The following is a 21,795-nucleotide window of genomic DNA, read 5'->3' on the forward strand; positions in this document are numbered from 1 at the left end:
GACTTTTATCACTGTAGATTTATTTTGCCTGTTTTTGAATTCTATATTAATGGAATTATGTAATAAATACATACTCGTTTGTTTCTGGCTTCTTTTGCTCAACATTATGCTTGTGTGATTCATCTAAATTTGTTATTGGTTCACAGAATTTCTTTGTATGAATAAATCAAGTTATTTACCCATACTAGTGTTGGTGGATATTCAAGTTATTTATGATATTTGCCCTTATCAATAATTTTTTTGTGAACATTCTTTTTTTCTCTCTCTCCTCCAGTTTTATTGAGAAATAGTTGACATATATCACTATATAAATTTAAGGCCTATAGCACGATAGCTTGATTTACATATATTGTGAAATTATTATAATAGTAGGTTCAGCTAGCACCTATTTTCTCATAGACATACAATAAAAAGAAAAGAAAGAAGAAAAGAATAAAGGAAAAAATTTTTTCCCTTTGTGATGAGAACTCTTAGGATTTACTTTCTTAACTTTCCAGCGTATCATACAGCAGTGGTAGCTATAGTTACCTATAGTCATATAAGGATGTAATTACATCCTTACATCCTTAGTAGTTAATGTATCTTATAACTGGAAGTTTTGCCTTTTGACCACCTTCCTCCAATTACCCCTCCCACATCTTCCACCTCTGATTTCTTTTTCTATGAGTTTGGTGGTGTTTTTCAAGATTCCACATATGAGTGAGATCCATATAGTATTTTCCTTTCTCTGTCTCATTTACTTCACTTCGCATAATGACTTCAAGGTCCATCCATTGTTGTTGCAAATGGTAGGATTTCCTTTTTTTTTTTTTTCCTTTCCCCCCATTGTATGTTATACTACAATTTCTTTATGCATTCATCCATGGATGGATCCTTAGGTTGTTTCCATGTAGTTGCTATTGTAAATAATGCTGTTATGACCATGGAGGTCCAGATAGTTTTTTGAGTTAGTGTTTTTGTTTCCTTTAGATATATTCCCAGAAGTGGAATTCCTGGATCATACGACAGATCTGTTTTTAATTGTTTGAGGTATCTCCATACTGTTTTTTCATAGTGGCTATACCAATTCACAATCCCACCAGCAGTGTACAAGGACTCTCCTTCTGCACATCCTTGCCAGCATTTGTTAGCTTCCGTTTTTTTGATGATGGCCATTCTAATAGGTGTGAGGTGATATCTCATTGTGGTTTTAATTTGCATTTCCCTAATGACTACCCATGTTGAACATCTTTTCATGTACCTGTTGGTCTTATATTTTCTTTGGAGAAATGTCTGTTCACGTCCTTTGCCCATTTTTTAATTGAGTTATTTTTTTACTATTGAGTTTTATGAGTTTTTAAAAATATGTTTTGGCTATTAACCCCAAATCAGATATATGATTTGCAAATATTTTTTCCCATTCCATAGGTTGGTTTTTCACTTTGTTGATGGTTTATTTAGCTGTACAGAAGAATTTTAGCTTGATGTAGTCCCACTTGTTTATTTTTTATTTTGTTGCTTATGCTTTAGATGTCATATCCAAAAAGTCATTACGAAGACCTGTGCCATGGAGCTTTTTCCTGTGTTTTCTTCTAGGCATTTTATGGCTGCAGGTCTTCTATTTAAGTTTTTAATCCATTTCGAGTTAATTTTTTGTGAGGGGTGTCATAAGTCTAGTTTTATTCCTTTATATCTGGATACCCAATTATCCCAGCACCATTGGTTGAAGAGATGGTCTTTTCTCCATTGAGTATTCTTAGCAGCCCTCCTCAAATATTTGTTGACCGTATTTGCTTAGGTTTATTTCTGGGCTCTCAATTCTGTTTCGTTGGTCTGTTTGTCTGTTTTTATGCCAGCACCATATCGTTTTGATGACTGTAGTTTCATAGTATAGCTTGAAGTCAGGAAGTGTGATACCTCCTGCTTTTGAACATTCTTGTACATGTCTTTGGGAGATAGAAGCACTCATTTGTGTTTGATATAAACTTAGGAGTGGAATTGCTGGGTCACAGGGTAGGTCTATTTAGCCTTCACAGATAGTGCCAGATAATTTCCCAAGTGGATACTAATTTATACTCTCACCAACAGTGTAAGAAGGTCTCATTTGTTCCACAGCCTTATTAACACTGGGTCACTTTATTTTATTTTATTTTACTTTAGCTATTTTTTGGATAGATGAATATTGGTATTGAATTGTGATTTCATTTTTCATTTCTTGATAACTTGTAAAGTTTAGGCCATTTTCATATCACTTCACATAACTTGTATAATCCTTTTTCATGAAGTACACATGTTGAGGGAGTGAGAGCAGGTAGGTATGTTGTCTGACTTACTGGTATATTCTGGATACAAGTCTTTTTGTTGGAGATGTGTGTGTGTGTGTGTGTGTGTGTGTGTGTGTGTGTGTGTGTGTGTATGTGTGTGTGTATGTGTATTAAATAAAATACCTCTTCCTTTCTGTGGCTTGGCTTTACCTTCTCCATATGGATCTTTTATTGAAGAGTTCTTAGTTTTAGTGAGGTACAATTAATTAAACTTTTCTTTATGGTTAGTGCTTTTTGTGTTCCTTTAAAGAAATTTTTTCTAACCCCAAAGTCATGAAGATATTTTCCTGTATTATCTTCTATAATCTTTAAAAAATGTCCTTCACATTTAGGTGTGCAAGCCATCTGGTACCAATTATTTTGTGTCTTCTGAGGTATAGATTAAGGTTTATTTTATTTGTGGGTTTCTCAGTATCATTTACTGTAAAGACTACCTTCTGTACACTTGATTGCAAAGGAAATTTTGTTGTAAATCAACTGACCCTATATGTGTTACTCTTATTAATGTTTTAAATAGTTTTCAGTGCAGAAGTCTTGTTCATGTTTAATTAAATTTATTTATGGATTTTTGATATTTGTTGAGCTTGTAAATGATACTTTTAGAATTCTGTTTTCAAACTTTGTTGCTAGAATAGAAATACAGTTGATTTTTGTATCCTGCTCTTGTATTTAAGGACTTTGATATACTTCTAATTTATAAACAATTTTTTTGAATTTTTTATGTACCCAGTCATATTTTCAGATGACAACTTTTTCCCCTCCTTTCCAATGTTTATGTCTTTTATTTCTTTTTCCTGTATTACTGCAATAGAGAGGATCTTTCCATAAATGGCTGAATTCAAGTAGTGAAAATGGAATTTTTGTCTGGTTTGTGATTTCAGGGGCAAGTGTTCAGTATTTCACGAAGTATGAAATTTACTACAGCTTTTTTATCTTTTAAATTGTTATTCTTTTTTAGGTTAAGAAAGTTTTCCTCCTTCTCCAAGGCTGTTGAGAGCTTTTATCTTGCATAAGAGTTAACTATCAAAAGCTTTTTGTATATCTATTTTGATGATATGATTTAAGTTCTATATTTGGTTAATGTGGGAATTACAATGATTAATTTTTAAGTATACCGATATTGCATTACTATATAAATCCAGTTGTTCCTGATACATTCTTTTAATATATAGTTGGGTTTAATTTGTTGTTTCGTTTATGTGCATGAGCAAGTTTGGACTTTAATTGACCCATCCTTATAGTTTTCTTATATTTTTTAATAATATGCTTCGCTCATAAGATAGTTTGAGAAATGTTCTAGCTTTCTCAATTTTCTGTAAGAGTTTGTGTAAGATTGGTACCGTGTTTCCCCAAAAATAAGACTGGGTGTTATATTAATTTTTGCTCCAAAAGATGCATTAGGGCTTATGTTCAGGGGATGTCATGCTGAAAAATCATGCTAGGGCTTATTTTCCGGGTAGGTCTTATTTTCGGGGAAGCACTGTATTATTTTTGTATTTAAGTGTCTGGGATAATTCACTAGTGAAGCCATCTACACTAGGAGTGCAATTTTTTTGGTTGTTTGTTTACATCTTTTGAGGTAAATTTTATATATGTTGAAGTCCACTAATTGTACATGTATAGCTCCATGAGTTTTGAGAAATGGATTCACCCTTATCAACATATAGAACATTTACATCATCCTAGAAAGGTCCTTTGCCTGTCAGTTCCCTCTAATTTCCATAAGTGGCAGCCACTGTTCTAAATTTTAACTGTGGGTTCATTTTGGCTGTTTGAAAATTCCATATAAATGGAATTATACCACATGTACTCTTTCGTGTCCAACTTCTTTCACTCAGAATAATGTGTGTGAGATCCATCCTTGTGATTGAATGTTTAACATGTCCTTTTTATTGCTGAGTAGTATAATAGTTTATTAATACATCACAGTTTACTCATTCATCTGTTGATGAACATTTAGGTTGTTTCTAGTTTTTTGGCTTTTAGGAATAATGCTGTTGTGAATATTCTTATATGAGTTTTTATGGAAATACGTTTTCATTTTCCTTGGATGAATATCTAGGAATGGAACTACTGTGTTAAATGATAGATCATGTTTAAATTTTTAAAAACCTGGCACACTTTCTTTCTCTAATGGGGTTGTACCATTTTACGTTCTTACCAGTTCCATGTTCTCATCAATATTTTTTGTTGTTAGTCTTTGTAATTTTAGCCATTCTAGTGGGTGTGTAATAGTATTTCATGGTCTTAAATTGCATTGGTGTTTGGATTTATATTATATATTAACATAATGATTTACCATTGTTAAATCTTCCTTTGTGAAATATATGTTCAAATATTCTCCTCATTTTTAAAAATTAGGTATTTATTTTTTTATTACTGAGTTGTAAGAGTTCTTTATACATATTTATAAATGTCCTTTGTCAGATACATGTTTTGTCAACATTTTCTCAGAAGCTGTGTGGCTTGCCAGTTAATTTTCTTAAAAATGTCTTTTGACAAGCAGAAGTTTTAAATTTTAATGGTATAGTTTTATCAACTTCTTTTTTATGGTTATTTTATGGTTATTTTCTGTGTTAATTTTTCTAAGAAATCCTTGTTATGTCCAGGTTAAAAGATACTCACCTATGTTTTTTCCTAAAAGCTTTATAGTTTGAGCACTTATGTTTAGATTGGTGATCCATTTCAAATTAATTCATGTATGATGTGAGATAGTGATCAAGGTTCATTTTTAAAAATACAGATATCTGGTTGCTTTAGCACCATTTGTTGAGGAGGCTGTTTTCCCTCTATTAAATTAGTTCAGCATCTTTTTCAGAAAAATCAGTTGACAGTGGGTCTGTTTCTGCTTTTTCTATTCTGTTTCATTGATTGTTTTGTCTGTCCTAATGCTAATACCACATTGGCTTGATTCCTATAGCTTTATAAAGTTTAGAGCATGTAATGAAGTCTGCGTGTAAGTCATCCTTTGTTCTTTTTCAAATTGTTTTAGCTATTTTGCATTGTGGTATTAATTTTGGAATCGTGTGTCAGTTTCCATCAAAACCTACTGGTATTGAAATTAAGTTTGCATTCAATTTATAGATCCGTTTTGGGCAGTCTGACATCTTAATGATGTTGACTGTACTTGTTAGTCCATGAACAAGGTATTTGTCTTTGTTTTTTAAAGTCTTTTTTTTTTCTAAGAAGGCTTTGCTATTTTAGTGTACAGATCTTGTTCACATTTTGTTAAATTTATTCCTAAGTATTTTATGTTTTTTTATGCTATGGTAAGTGACCTGTAAAACAATTTTAATGTTCAAATAGTATGCTGTTGATATGTAGATACACCACTGATTTTTGTGCCTGACTTTATTTTCTAAATTTGTTTATTATTTTTAAGTAATTTTTTGTATTGGTTGCTACTTTCTTAGTTTTTCTAAGTAAATAATCATTGTTTTAGTATAGGGACAGTTTCCTTTTCACTTTGCAGACTTTGTACCTTCTATTTCTTTATCTTGACTTACTGCACTAATTTGGACCTGTAGTACATTGTTGAATAGGTGTCATGAGGATAGATATCATTACCTTATTCCTGAACTTAGGGAGAAAGGATCCAGTGTTTCACTGTTAAGTATGATGTTAATTGTAGGTGTTTCTGTATTTGTCCTTTATCTGATTGAAGAATTTGTCTTCTATTACTAGTTTGCTGAGAATTTAAAATATTAATTATTAATGGGTGCTGAATTTTGTCATATGGTTTCTCTGCATCTTTTGAAACAATCATATAGATTGGCTCTTTTATTCTGTTAATATGATGTGTTACTTTGATTGACTTTGTTTTAATAGACTTTATTTTTTAGAGCAGTTTTAGGTTCATAGCAAAATGGATGAGCAAGTACAGGGTTCCCATATCTCTGTCCCTGCACGTGGGTAGCCTCTTGCACTATCAATATCCCCACTAGAGTGGTACATTTGTTACAGTAGATGAATCTACGTTGACATCTTATCACCCAAAGTCCGTAGTTTATAATAGGATTCACTCTTGGTGTTGTACATTGTATTGGTTTGGACAAATGTTTAATGACACGTATCCACCATTAATGTATCATACAGAATAGTTTCACTGCTTTGAAAATCTTCTATGCTGTGTCTGTTCATCCCTGTCTCCCCACGGCCTCTCCGTAGTTTTGCCTTTTCCAGAATGTCATATTGTTGGAATCACACAGTATGTAGCCTCTTCACATTGGCTTTTTCCTGCATCTAAGTTTCCTTCATGTCTTTTCCTCATTTGATAGCTCATTTATTTTTAGTGCTGACTAATATTCCATTGTGTGAGTATGGCAGTGATTATTTATTTATTCATCTGCTGAAGGACATCTTGGTTTCTTCCAAGTTTTGGCAATTATGAATAAAACTACTATATACGTCCATGTGGAGGTTGTTGTGTGGGTGTAAATTTTCAGTTCATTTTCAGTAAATAACAAGTAACATGTTAATGGGCTGTGTGGTAAGAGTATTATTTAAGTTTTGTAAGACTGCCAGAATATCTACCAAAGTGGCTGGACCATTGTGCATCCCCGCCAGCCGTGAATGAGAGTTCCTGTTGCTCCACATCCTTATCAGCATTTGGTGTTGTCAGTGTTGTAAATTTTGGCCCTTCTCTTAGTGTGTGGTGGTATTTTATGGTTGTTTTAACCTGCAGTTTTCTAGTGATAGATGATATTGACCATCCTTTCATGTGCTTATTTACCATGTCTGTATATCTTCTTTGATAAGGTTTTTGTTAAGATTGTTGGTCCGTTTTTAATGGGCTTATTTTCTTATTGAGTTTTAAGAATTCTTTGTTTATTTTGGATAACAGTCCTTTATCAGATGTGCCTTTTGCAGATATTTTCTCCCCAGGTTTGTCTTCTCATTTTCTTTACATTATCTTTCACAGACCAGAAGTTTTTTATTCCCCCCCTCCTTCTTCCGCCTCCTCCCCCCACTCCATTTCAAGCCGTTGTTTCTCAGTCTAGTTGTGTAGGACACAGTTTCCTGGCCCAGGCTGGTATTAGGAGTCTTGCGCTCCCCCGGCTCAGGCGGTTGGTTGCTGATCATTGGTTGGCTGCTCACAGTGGCTCTCACCATCTGCTGGCCACTCACGCTGGCCACCAGCCGCCGACCACTCAAGGCAGCGCATGGTAGCCCACAGCAGCCCATGGCAGCTCACACTGACCTCCGGCTGCTCACAGCAGCCCAGATCCAGGGAGAGCCACTGTTCACAATCTTAGCTGTAGAGGGCGCAGCTCACTGGCCCATGTGGGGATTGAACTGGCGACCTCGGAGGTGCTCCAACCACCTGAGCCACTGGGCTGGCCCGAAGTTTTGCATTTTAATCAAGTCTAGCTTATCATTTATTTCTTTCATGGAGTATGTTTTTGGCGTTGTATGATCAAATATTTAAACTAATCCTTGGGATAAACTCCATTTGGTCATGACTTACTACCCTTTTGAGATACTACTCTATTCAATTCCCTGTTATTTTTTATTTTCATATCTGTACCATGGGGAATGTTGACCTATAATTTTTTAAAATAATGTCTATGTCAAATTTTGACATTAGAGTTATGCTGGACTTACACAATTAATTAGGGAATGTTTGCTCTTTTTCTGTGTTTTGGAAAAAAATTGTGTATATTTGGAATTATTTTTCCTTAAATATTTGATAGAATTTACCAGTCTGGACTTGGCTTTTTCTTTGTGGGGAATTTAATCCTAATAATTTAATTTCTTGATGGTTATAGAGCCATTCAGATTTTTTATTTAATCTCGTGTCAGCTTCAGGAGGTTGTGTTTTTCATGGAATTTGTCTACTTCATTTAAGTTTTCAAATGTATAAAGTTGTTCTTAATATCCCTTTGCTATTTTTTTGATGTCTGTGGAATATGAGGTGATAATCCTTCTTTCATTGCTGATATTTATAATTTATGTTTTATTCTATTCTTGATTAATCATGTTAGAGTTTTTTCAGGGTTACTGATTATGGAACAAAGCCACTTTGGGTTTGTGAATCGTCTATATTTTGGTCTCTTTTAAACTTAATTTTTATAAAATAAAAAGCTATTTTTTTTATCTTTGTTATTTCCTTTTCTGCGTTCTTTGAATTTAATTTGCTCATCTTTTTCTAGCTTCTCAAGGTAGAAACTTGGATCTTTGATTCTTTTCTATTCAAGTAAGGCATTAAAGGTATAAATTTCCCTCTGAACAGGATTAGGTGCATCCCACAGATTTGGATGTTATATTTTCATTATCATTTATATGAAAGTGTTACTTAACTTCCTCTCTGATATCATCTTTCATTGATGAGTTACTAAGTATATTGTTTACTTTTAATAATTTGGGAACTATGTGAGTTATTGTTATTGACTTCTACTTTTTCATACTCTAACTTTTCAGTAATTTTGAAGTTTATTGAAATTTGTTTTATGGTCATAATATTGCTTATCTATCTGAACATTCCACAAGCACTTAAAAATGATTTTTATTCCACATTTATTGTCTGAGAGAGGGGTATTAAAGTCTTCAAGTATCATTTTGAGTATGCCTATTTCTCCTATAGTTCTGTCACTGTTTATTTCATGCATTTTGAAACTCTTAATAAGAGCATACACTTTTGCAATTTTTACATGTTCCTGATGCATCAGCCCTTTTATCATTATGGAATGCTTCCTTTTATGTGAGATAATGTTCCTGTCTTGTAGTCTAATTTTTCTCACTAACATAGCCAGGTTTCTTATAGGATGAATCTTTTTCTTGTTTGCCATTTATGTTTAAAGTGAATCTTTTGGATTGCATGTAGTTAGGTTTTGCATTTTTTGTACATTCTGATAGTCTCTGAACTTTAATTGGACTGTTTAGGCCATGGGTTGATGAGCTTTTTCTGCAACGTGCCAGACAATAAAATGGCATTATAATGTGAAAGTGGTCCTAGACAATTTATAAATGAATGGATTTAGCTGTGTTCAAATAAAACTTTATTTATACAACAGGCCATAGTTTGCTGAAGCCTGGTGTATACCATTTATAATTAATACATTTATAAATATAGTAGACTTAGGTATGTCATTTGTTGTTTCTTTCCTATTTGCTTCATCCTTATACTTCTGTTGCTCTCTACCTGCCCTCTTTTGGGTTATTTGAATATGTTTAATGTTTTCTTTCAATTTCTCTGTTGACTCTTTTGCCAGAAATCTTTGCATTATTTTCTTAGTCATGTCTCTTTAATATGGAGCTTCCCCCCACTCTTAGAATTTATCATCTTTTAAGACGTGTCACAATATTCTTATCACAGAAACATCAGTGTCAATTTTCTTCTTGCTGATAACTCTGCTCTCTTTCTTCCTTTCTGCTTCTGCATAAGCCAGAGGGTAGTATCAAGTAAATTGCCTAGACTTAGAGTCAAACAAAAATGAATTAGAGTCACACACACACACACACACACACACACACACACACTCTTTCTGTCAAAAAGTGTGTATCAGTCAGGTGTAAGAATTGGAAAGGAAGTTAGAATCTTAATTTGCAAATATGATATTACTTATCTGAAACACCCAAGATAATAACTGAAAACTACTGCAAATTAAAAAGGTAAGTCAATAATAATTATACATATACAGAAATCATGAACTTTTATATGTATAAACAACCACAGTTGGAAGATAAAAGTATTAATTCTTTCTAAATTAAATGATTAAAGAATTCCAGTACATAACAGTAATTATTAGACTGATTCTGAAGTTTATGTATGAAAATAATTAAGAATCATCAGAAAATCTATTAAAAAATGGAATAATGAGACTCACTACATATTAAAATATGTTATAAAGCCTCAGCAAATAACACATGAATCAGAAATTCAGAAATGGTCTCAAATACACATAGGAATTTAATATTTGCTAAAGGCAGCATCTCTAGTGCAAAAGAGATAGAATTTTTAATAAATGGTCTTGGGACAACTGGATAGTCAATTGGAAAAGTCTTTTTGTGGATTTAAGTAAAATCCATATTACATATCATTTATGTTTAATGATACAAACTACAAATGGGTCATATGTTCAAGTGTGAAAAATCAGCCAAATGCAACACAATTATCCAACAATAGCTTGAGTAAACTGTGCTATATCCACATGATGGAATGCTGTACAGCTGCAATAAAGAAAAAATTTGCTGTACCCCAGTAGAGAGATCTCCAGGTTATATTGTACAGTGAAGACAATGAGATGCGGGATAATGTGTATAGTATACCATCTTTTGTTAAAAAGAGGTAGGAATTTTGTGATTCATACTTGTATTTTCATAAAGTAACATTTTACAGGGACAAGAAGAAATGGGGTACATGTAGACAAGACAGGAGTGGGAGTGACCCTCCTAAGTGGAAACCTTTTTCTTTTTGTTTGATTTTTGAAGCATTTAGATGTATTATCTATTTTAAACATCATTAAAAAATTTTTCCAGGTTAAGATGATTTAATCTGCAGGTTTTCATGAATCTTTTAAGGAAAAAGTAATTCTAAATTAAACTTCCCCAGATAATAGAAAAAGAGGGACCACTGCCCAACTCCTTTTATGTGGTTAGAATAACCTTGTTTCTAAAACCTGACAGTATGTTGCGTAAAGGAGGAAACACAGGAAAAGAGGCAAAGGATTTGATTTTATCACAGAAGTCAGGATATTGGTTATCTCTAGTGGGAGGGTGGAAGTTGTGGTCAGGTTGGGGGCACTTGTGGGGTAGGATAGGGTTTCTGGGTTACTGCAATGTCCTGTTTCTTGATCTGGATTTTAGTTATATGTTCACTTTATAAATGTGTTTAACTCTACGTTTGTTTTCTTTATGTTACAATCAATTCTAAATATCAAATACTTTTTAAAAGAAGCTGTAATGTGGAATATATGTTCATTTAGCAAATTAACTTTAAAATGTGTAAAGTAATAACTGAATAGAATTTGCTTAAGGGAATACAAGAGCTTTCAACAGTTTAAGATAGAGCTTCTAACACTCTGTTCTCAGAAATTGGCAAGTCAAATAGATTAAAAAATGAAGTCTTAGAAGTGTTTATTTTTTGAAGGTGGAACTTTTTAATGGCATAGTTATTCCATTCTGTGTTAAAATGATTGGTAGAGTAAAACAGTGATTTTTAAAAATGGTGAAAATTGGTTTCTCCCAAACTAGTTTTACCAAGGAATTAGAGGCCAGTCAAATCTATACCTGGTAGGGACCACCTACTTTTGTTTTAAACTATTCTATTGGGATTTATATTCTGCAATTAGCACAGCTGTTTTAGCCAGTGTTACAATTGTTCATTCACGTGATCAGTTCATGTTCATTGCAAATAAAGCTTCTGTTAAAAAAAAAAAAAAATCAAGCTACAGAAAAGAACAGAGAAAATACGTAACATGGGAAGATTCGACAGATTTAGGGACCCCCAGGACAAAATGGTTTTCTTCATTTAAAGGACTGTCTACCATGTCTCTTAACTTATTCCAAATCTGAAAAATAACTACTTGGTAAGAGGTACTAAATACAAGCGGGAATTGAAATCCTTGTGAGAAATTCCGTTTTCCAGTCCTTTGGAAAACCTGGTCAAATTGTTCGGGATTTCTCTCCCTCAGTTTTGCTCTCTGGAGATGTTCTGGTTGGAGGTTGTTTATGGCAGGATTTGGAGCAGCAGACGCTTCTCAGAACTCATCTACGTACAAGTCCTTATTAGGAGATGTAAAGGGCTCCCTGCCCTGTGAGCTGTGAGGGTCAGTTCACTGAGGCAGCTGAGATGTAGCCGGGATTTGAAATGATTGTCTGTGTAAGAGAGTCCTGTACAACCCAGAAAAGATCAACTCAAATAGTGTACACAGATTGGGTCTAGTCTGGTCTCTCAGGCCCTAAGGCACGCTAGCCACTGGCTACACTTTAATCTTATCCAAACTAAAAAAATACAAGGGAGTCCCACCCCCACCCCCATCCCCACATTACCAAACGTGACATATATAAAAACAAAAACAAAACGAAACAGAAACATGCAGGGCTGGCTGGATAGGCTACAATAGGCTGAAACTTTTTTCTAGTACATGAGATTCCAACTACTATCTCTTTGATTCTGCAGTAGCCCCTTTCTCAGAGAATTTCAAGAAGCAGTTGTTACCCTAGTCAGTCTGCTAGCTGACAGCCATCCAATAGTGGGTGGCACTTTCACTCTGCTGCCCAGGATGCACATGGTGTGACTTCCCTTTGTCTGGTTGGTGATGTGTTTGTTAGACTTCAGGCTTGGACTGCAGGAAGTAGGCAAACCCAGGGAATGCTCCGTCTCCTGGGCCATACAGTTGTGATCATGGCACTGGAATGGGCCAGCAGAAACCAACTGTAGTGCTTGTCATCTTTGTAGGAAGGAGCGTAGCCAGGCTCGCAGGTCCTGGAGCCCGGGAGGCGGGAGGGGTGGGCATCTCTGCACCTCCGTCACCTGGTGGCTGAGAAGCACTGATGATGCTCACATTGGGGCTGGGAGGTGGGGATAGAACAGCTGCTATAGCTTCCAGGGGAGTCACAGAGGCCACCAGAGAGAGACCAGGCCTTTCTTGGTCCAGAAATTCAGGCTCCAGAGGGAAGGCCCTGTACAGCCACCCTGTGCTACATCATAGATGTGCAGGTTTTCCGCAGCCATCGCCACGTTGGCATTCCCAGGGGTGTGAATGCAGACCTGGGCAGAAATGGTTTTCATGGCCCCAGACCCCCAGGAAGAAACTCAGGAACTCTGCTGATGATGTGTTTTTAATAGTTAGACAGTTTGGCCGCTGTTCCTGGTTATCAAAGATTTTTAGGCCAATCTTTTTTCTTAGCAAACTGTACTCTCTGAGGCAGCTTGGGTCTATCCAGGGAAGTCGCAAACAGCTGACGCAGCTCATGTCCTCGTGGTGGAGGCTGAGCAGTTCATCTGCAGGGGTGTGAATAGGGTCTGCTTGGGATGGTCGGCAGCATCCTCAGGCAGAAAGGATGCTGGGACCACACACTTAGGGATCTGGACCCTGCGTTTCCTGAAGGAAACCCTGTGCCTGTAGTGGCCGTGTCCAGTCCTCCTACCTGCTTCCTGGAACCCACATCTACCAGTGTTGCCACTGGGGCAAGATACAAAATATTTTAATGACTTGGTAATCATGCTGGACCTAATAGATAAATTTAGAAATCTACATCCAGCAGAGAATACACATTCTTTTCCTAGTACATACAGATCATCCTTAATATTTACCATGTTCTGGGCCATAAAGGGGGCCTCAATAACCCCCCAATCATTATGAAGAGCATGACCTCTGACCTTAGTAAAGAAATTAATATCAGACAGCTAAAATTGACCCAGATGTTTGCACACGTAAAAGCATAGATCATAAGGGAAATTATAAAATAATTAGATATGAATGGTGATACTGCATTTCAAAATTTGTGACCTACTTAAAGAGTGATTTATAGCTTAGAATACATTTACCAGGAAACAAGAAACTCAACTGCTCTGGGCTGAATTGTGTTTCTCCACTCCCTCAAAAAAATTCATGTTGAAGTCCGAACTTTCAGTGCCTCAGAATGTGACTCTGTTTGTAAATAAGTTCTGTTTTTCTTTCATGCTTCTCTGTTTTGACTAATGAAATTAATACTTATTAATCATTACCATAATCCAAACACGTCCGATGCCCTTGTTTAGTGTCTTGCTAATCAGCAAAAGGGAAAGGGGCACAGAAAAGAGATCTATAATTTTGGGGTATTTCTTTCCAATTTTATTTCTATTCATAGGTAATAAAATTGGGATAGTTTTGTAAACATTAATATCTAACTAGCTCTCCATACCAAATATTTTGCCTTTTTCCCCATTTGTAGAAATATTTCTATATAAACCTTATTTCTAATGGCTTCATAAAAGTCCATTATGTGGATGTTCCTATAATTTACTTAGCAATAATGTTAAGGTAGAATGTACGCTCTGAATATAAGGATTTTTACCCATCAGTTCTCTGCAATCCCCCAGCATCTATAATAGTATCTAGTACATAGTAGGTGGTCAATACATACTTGTAGAATGAATGAATGAATGAAATATTAGGTTCTAGTTTTTCTGTATTATAAATAATATATCAATAATGCTCTACAAAGCATTTTTTTGTACATAATACTTTCACTGCACTTCACATGATTTTCTAAGTCATTTCTTCTAAAAGAGGACCTTGATGGTTGAAAGGATATGGTCAAAGTTATGTGATTTCAGATTAGTTTTCTCTATGAAATAATGTTACCTGTGGCTCTCTATTTTTTTATACTTTAATTTTATAAATTTTCTATAATTATATTAGAACCAAAAGAGTTTTGTTTTATTTTTTTCCCTCTTAAGTGCATTTCTTTTTATTCAGGGAGCAGATAGTGATCTTGCGACTGGAATATAGGGTGTTATTGGTGAAACATAAGGATTGAGAGGTCACTTGGGCAAAGCAGTTGAATGCCTGGGTATGCTGTGCTGAGGAACTTTTTTCTACAGATGGGAGTCCTCGCAGATGTCACTATGCAGAGTAGTGAAGTGAGGTAATCAGAATTCTTTTAGAAAGATAATACTGGTGACAGTGTAGAGGAAAGATGAGAGAAGGGACCAGAGATTGGGAGGTCCTGGATTTCTCACTCTCAGGTCCCCACATTTAATCAGTCACCAACTTTCATATCCTAAGTATTTCTTGAATTTTCTCCTCTATTCCTTAGTCAGGTCCTCAGTATCTTTCACCTCAACCACCAGTGTAAGCTTCTCATTTCTTTCCTTGCCTAAGAACCATTCTCCACAGACCTATTGAACTGACCTAACTAAAGCCAACTGTGAAGAATGGTTCCCTGTTATCTGCGTTTTCAGGGTCTGGTTGATTGACATGACGTGTAAGCTCCTGCATTATTTGGAGGCTTCAGCCTCATTTCTTGCTATTCCCTGCTAGGAGGAAAACCTTTCCTAGAAAGAAAACTGCGCATTGTCCCCTTCCCCACATGGGTATTTCTTCTGTGCCTTGTTCATGGTGCTCCCACTTCCCCAAATACCCCTCTCTGCAACCAAACCCACTTGGTCCCCTGTTTCTGGGGTTCACTCATAGGTCAGTCACCTCTTCCAAGAAACAATATTCATATATATAGTCACGTACTATACACCTCACTCCCCCACTCCTCTGGGGGTCAGAGATCTTTCCTCTATGACTTTTTTTTTTTTTAAGATTTTTATTGGGGAAGGGGAACAGGACTTTATTGGGGAACAGTGTGTACTTCCAGGACGTTTTTCTAAGTCAAATTGTTGTCGTCCTTTCAATCTTAGTTGTGGAGGGTGCCGTTCAGGTTCAAGTTGTCTGTGACTTTTATAGGACCTTGTTTTTACTCTTCCTTTCCACGTTGTTCTGTAATTATCTGTTAAGGTATGTTTCCCACCCCGGACTGTAAGATTTTGAGATTTTTATTCAATCTTTGTATTCTCAGTAGTTAGCAGAGCGTCTGCCATATAGTAAGGTGGTAAAAAAAAAAAGTGAGCCTGTTACTATTTTTCAGATGAAATAATGAGGTCTTGAACTATGCCAGTGGAAATGGGAAAGAAGCGGGGGCGGGAGAGACAGATGGGAAAGAAGTCACTTTGGGTGTCAGTGAGAGGTTAAAGGTTGACGTCATAGCTGACTGAAGTGTGCAACTTGAGTAAATGAGTTTTGTAGGCAGGTTTTTGACTTGTAAAATTTGAGGTTTTTGGTGAACATTCTAGGAATGACTAGTAGGCATCTAGAAATATGGGTCTAAATATTAGGAGATAAGGGTTTAGGAGTCATCAGCATATAGGTATTAATTGGGGCATTTGGAATAGGTCATCAGGTCAGGAAGGAGAGGACATAGGAAAAAGGTGGAGTAGGGATCCTGGGGGAACAACGTTTAGCAGGTTACAGAAAAAAGAAAAAGTAGGGGAGTGTACTGATTATCAGCAATGTCCAATAATGCAGAGAGGTTGAAGCAGATGAGAATTGAGAACAATATATTTTACTTGGAAATTGGAAGTTTGTTATTGATCTTTGAAAGAATTAAGTTCACTCTAGTGGAGTGAAATAAAACTGTCTTGAAATAGGTGATTGAAAGAGCTTGAGAAGCAAATAAATGATGAGCAAGTGGGAAAAGCAAGCATGTACTACTCTTTAAAAATGTGCTTTGTGGAAAAATGTTGCCTTATGGAAAAGGGATGTGGTATCACTTCCTTTCGGGCAAGGTAGGATGGAGGTAAAGTATTTGTTTTATTTTTGGATGGGAGTTAGTGTTGGAAAAGCTTGTCAGTTGATATTCAGGAGCCAAAAGAAAGGGAAACAAATCTTTAATGGGACAAGGGCAAGAAGGAAAGAAACAGGAGAGTCTAGGATCAAGATTTCAAATGATATTATTAGTCTTGAAAAGTGGTGGGGACACTTATTCCTTGGGTTCAGAGGAGAAGTAAGGAGAAATGGAAATGTAGAAACATTTAAAAATGGTTTGAGTATGTGAAAGATCTATTTTTTATGAGTATGTGACCCGGTCATTAATTGCAGGTGAGGATTGGATAGGACCAGTGGACAGATGGTGGTAACAGGGTGACACGGGTTATTTTAGAAGATGAGTAAAAGACAGAGAATTAAACAGGTGGATTTTAGGGCTCAGTTGAGATTGCGCTATGGAAAAAATGGAAGCAATAATAAAAAGACTTAAAGAGTACCATTTTTAAAAAATAAAAGGGACTAACAGAAGGATAGGAATAGGAGAGTTACCGTGTTTCCCCGAAAATAAGACCTCACCGGAAAATAAGCCTTAGCATGATTTTTCAGTATGACACCCTGGACATAAGCCCTAATGCGTCTTTTGGAGCAAACATTCATATAAGACCCGGTCTTATTTTCGGGGAAACACGATGCTTATAGTTACTCATTAGGATTAAGTGAGGCAGATAGTTAAGGATAGTGATATTTGCTCTACAGTCTTACTGTGGGAAGAATTGAAGAATGGGATGCAGGGCTGGGGAGTAGGCTAAGGAACGGCAGTCTGAACATTGTCCGTCTACTTGGAATAAGTCCTGTCTGGTCACAGGCCAGTGCAATTTAAATGTACAGATTCAATTCAGTTTTAATGCATGACTGATAATATTTGAGATTCAGTATGAGAAGGTGTGTCTTTTTTTCTTTCTTTTGTGGTATATTCTTGCTCTATATATATAGCTTAAAGATTGCAGATAATTTACTCTGTTATTTTAAGACAGAGTAAATTTTGTATAGAAAAATAGTGTTGGCTAGATTATGAGCTTTTGCTGCTTAAGTTTTTCATTCTTGATTAAAATATCTCTGGTGGCCTTACCCTGCAGTATTTATCAAGTAATAGATTTTGAAATGCAAAGACAACTCTAAAAAGATAATCATTTCTTCCAAGGTATTTTGTCGCCTACTAGGAATTTATAAATAGGTCTATAGACCCAGTGGATAGGCTCACCTCTGGCGCAGAAAGCTGATAGGAGCAGCATTTCTATCAATTATGCTTTTTCTTAAAAAAATAAAACTATGAAAATAAAACCATAATTCATGTAACTCCTACAAGAAATGCATAATTCATGGGAAACAATAAAGGAGCAAGATAATAATTGAAAATCAACAGCTCTGCGGATTAAGAACCTTCTCTCTACGACTCAATTGTTGTCAGTTACTGCTTAACTTAACGCTGGGTTTTCCTTTTTGCTTTCAGGAAAACCTTTAACTTACGCCCTGGGTGTTACCTGTCCACAGTTTCCTGGTGGCTCACCGCTTCTGCCTGCTCCAGCCTTGCTCCGGCAGCTTCAAGGCTTCTGGGCTTCAGAGCTTGTTGTGAAAGCTTGCTGCTTTGGCCTGCTACCCCTGCTTCAGGTGTCAAAAGCTTTTAATTAGCTTGCTTCCTCTAATTATTATAACTAGGCCCTATGTGTCTGCATAACCTAGTCCTAGGGTCTGAAAGGAGAATTATTTTTAGCCATTCATTCTTCCTTAAAAACTCTTGTACCCTGGCTCTCCTGGGATTCAAGGGAGAGTAAAAGAAGTTTGAAGTTACACTGCATGGTTCACCTTTGATAGCCTCTGCGTATGCAGGGCCAGTCTTGAGTCCCTGGGGCACGCTGGTATGGGCATGTCATATTTTTATAGCCTGTGTCTGTTCTGATTGGTCAAGCCATGCTGTACCAATTTTTAAGTATGTTGACTGTTGCTACTGTATACGAGTATATAAATTGTGTCTCCATAGAGAGGCTACCTCTAGCTCTTTGGTAAACTCTTTGTAGTATTTTTAGTGTGCTTATTAAAGAGACTTAGTATTTTTTTTCATTAAATATTTTGAATACAAACTGATCACTAACAGAACAGTGTATAAAAAACAAATACAGTGATTTCCATACGTATTAACACTGCTCACCATTAACGTGTCAGTAGGTATCAAGATCATAGGCATAACGAATGGGAAGCTCCCTTCAGGACCAGCCTACAGAACTATTCAGTACTGACAGAGGTAAAGAACGCTAGCTCTGCATGAGACAGTGAGGTCTTTGTCCTGGTGCAAGAGTTAAATAAGGTGGGACCTGCAATGTGCTTAGCCACGTGCCAGGCACAGAGTAGGAAGCTTTCTATAATAAGAGTTGTTTTTGTTATTTTATTATCCTTAATATTAAACAACGGTAGAAATTATCCAGGGGACATAAAAAGGAGACAAAGACATGAAGCGATAAGTAGCGAACAGTCAGACAAAAGATACTAAAGGCTAAGTATCAAGACCTTAAAAGCCACGCATATTGTTTAGAGAGCAACAGTGAACTGGAGTAATCTGCTATACACTTACTAAATGTTACAATACACAGTTGTATTTCTATTATCATAATGCCTTCATTTTATCTGAGTTTCAGTATCAGTTTAGTAGCTGAGAATATTGATGCCTTACAACTTTCTATGTAGATCCACCCATATAGATTCCAGTCATCCACCATTTATTCAACAAATGTTTATTGAGCACCTTTTGATTCTTAAGCACTGGGCATGTACTAGGGAACAAATGAGAATCAATTATCCCTGTCCTCATAGAGCTTATATTTTAGTGAGTGAGGCAAACAATAAACAGAATATATAAATGGAATATATAGTTTGTTAAATCATAAGAGGTAAGGGGAAAAGGAAGCAAAGAAATGGGATCAAAGTGGGAAAGAGCAGAGTGACATTTCAGTGAGGGCGTGAGAGAGCAAACCATGTGGTTGTGAGGGCGAAGACTGTTCGAGACCTAGGGAAGAATAAGTACAAAGGCCCTGAGTTGGCATTGAACGAGGTGCCTAATACGTCTGCAGCAGAGTTAGCGAGGAGAGCGGGATGAGATCTGGGAGGTCGGAGGGCCAGAATATATAAGCTTACAAGTTATTGTGAGGATTTTGACTTTACTCGGAAAGAGATCAGAAACTGCTGAAAGTTTTGGAGCAGAGGAGTGTCATGATCTGAGATGCTTATGCAGGATCACTGTGGCTGCCGTGTGGAGAATAGATTGGGGTGGGGGGGGACTAAGGGCAGAATTGAGAGGCCAGATAGGACAATCAGGCGAGATATCATGGTAGCTTAGAATGGGATGGACCAGAGGAGGGATGGTGAATGCTGGATATATTGAACGTAGACTAGATTTGCAGAACTGCATGACAATCTTTTCTTGGATATTAAAATTCTATTTAATATAGTGTAACCATCCCTAAATTATATGTTGTAGCTATAAGTGATGATACTTAAAATTTGTTTGAGAACTTATTCCTTTACATGTCCTCTACTGTTTTATTTTTGTGGTGGTTGCAATTTTTCTGACATCATAGGACTTTTATTATGAAGTCTTTAAAGACATCTCTATATTTGGTGTTTTAAAAATGTATCTTTGTTCTGGGTTAAATTTATAATCTTTCAGTCCATACTGAATGTACGTTTCATTTTGATCAAATTAAATAAGAAAGGACATTTTAACATACTACCCTCTTATATGTCAGTTAGCTGTGGTTCTTGAAATCTAGAACCTAACATTAGAGTTCTGGGAGAATCCTTTTTTTAAGTTTTCTTCTACTGAAATGAACATAAAAATGATCTGTAGGTTTAAAAGGGGAAAAGCAAGATCAGTTTTTATTTTATCACTTCATGAGCTTCATATTCTTGTCTCACTATGTCATCAATTTGATAAGTCAAGAATTATTTCCTGAACTGACATTTTTATTTTATCACACCCTACCTCATCTCAGGAAAGTGTTTAGGAAAGTCATGAGACTGTTACAAGGCAGCGCTGAGAATGTTTTCCACCCTCCAGAAGCCTGGCGTGCCTGTTACCGTGTAGATGTGTAGAGTGGGTCTCTTTTGGCCCTTACCAGCCACACTACAGTCCCTCAATAGTCAGTGGTGATTTTGTGACGAAGATGAGGCGTGGTATTCACATATCCCATTCCATGCTTCAAGTTTGGCATGTTCCATACAGAAAGTGTAGAAAGGTAAATAGAAATACCTGATTTTCTAATATTTTAGTGCCTATCTTCCTCAGTATACACATGACATAGAAATTCATAGGTATACATTTCATGTATATATACATACACACAAAAAATAATCATAGCATTCAAACTTTAATAAACTTCTTTTAAACAGTACTTTTCCCTATTAAATAGTATTCCTTAAAAGTATTTTCATGCATACGAATAATTTTCTATAATTTTTTGATATATTTAGTCAGTTTCATCTTTCAGAAAATTTATTTCTATTATTTTACTGTTGGAAAGTACAGTATGGTAAATGTTGTGGCTTAATTTTTATTTGTATGTATTTTTCAATTGAGGGCATTTCTAGCTATATTTCTATGTATTTGTACAAGTATGTATTGTGTATAAAATTACGGCAAGTTAGAAGTTGAAGAGATCAAATTCTTAACTATCTTCATAGTTAAGAAATTGAAGTAATTGGGATGCATAATACAATGTCTGCCCTTAATGGTAAAGCAAACGGCAGTTAAGAGATTGAGCTATAATGTGCTTAGTGCAAGGCCTGAAACACAGTAATAGCTAATGCTTACTGAATGCTTACTAAGTGCCAGACCCTGTTGTAAGCACTTTATACTTGTATTACTTGTTTTAATCTTCTAGTTAATATAGTTTTCAGTACGACTGTGGAAGGTAAGTACTGTTACTAACCCTGTCAGATTTTTAAGAAAACTCAGGATTTGAAAGGTTAAGTTATTTGTCCAGAGTCACATGGCTCACGACTGAGCCAAGATTCAAACCCAAGTAGTCTGGCTACAGAGTCCATACTATGTCCACCACCCTGAGCAGCACAAAAGTGCTAGCTCAGTGTTCAATAAATGTTAGTTTGTTTCTACTGTGCAGCTCTCTAATCCAGAGGTGGTTTTGGTTCCAGTATTTTTTAGGTATTTAGAAAGATAATTTAATGCATATACTCTATTTTAC

The 21,795-nt window shown here is 35.9% G+C and overlaps 1 protein-coding gene across 18 annotated transcripts in view; it reads left to right on the forward strand.

Annotated features, from left to right (window-relative positions):
• CDC42BPA (CDC42 binding protein kinase alpha) overlaps positions 1-21,795 on the forward strand; it is a 202,594-nt gene that overhangs the window by 40,159 nt on the left and 140,640 nt on the right. The window contains exon 3 of one of the 18 annotated variants that reach the window (XM_074316912.2): positions 18,054-18,211. The exons of the other annotated variants lie outside the window; for them this stretch is intronic. The gene's annotated coding sequence lies outside the window, so the exon portion shown is untranslated. The remainder of the gene's footprint in view (positions 1-18,053; positions 18,212-21,795) is intronic. 18 annotated transcript variants of the gene reach the window in all.

Source organism: Rhinolophus sinicus, chromosome 6 (genome assembly GCF_057876585.1).
Source record: "Rhinolophus sinicus isolate RSI-liver-muscle chromosome 6, RSI-T2T, whole genome shotgun sequence".
NCBI classification, from domain to species: Eukaryota; Metazoa; Chordata; class Mammalia; order Chiroptera; family Rhinolophidae; genus Rhinolophus; species Rhinolophus sinicus.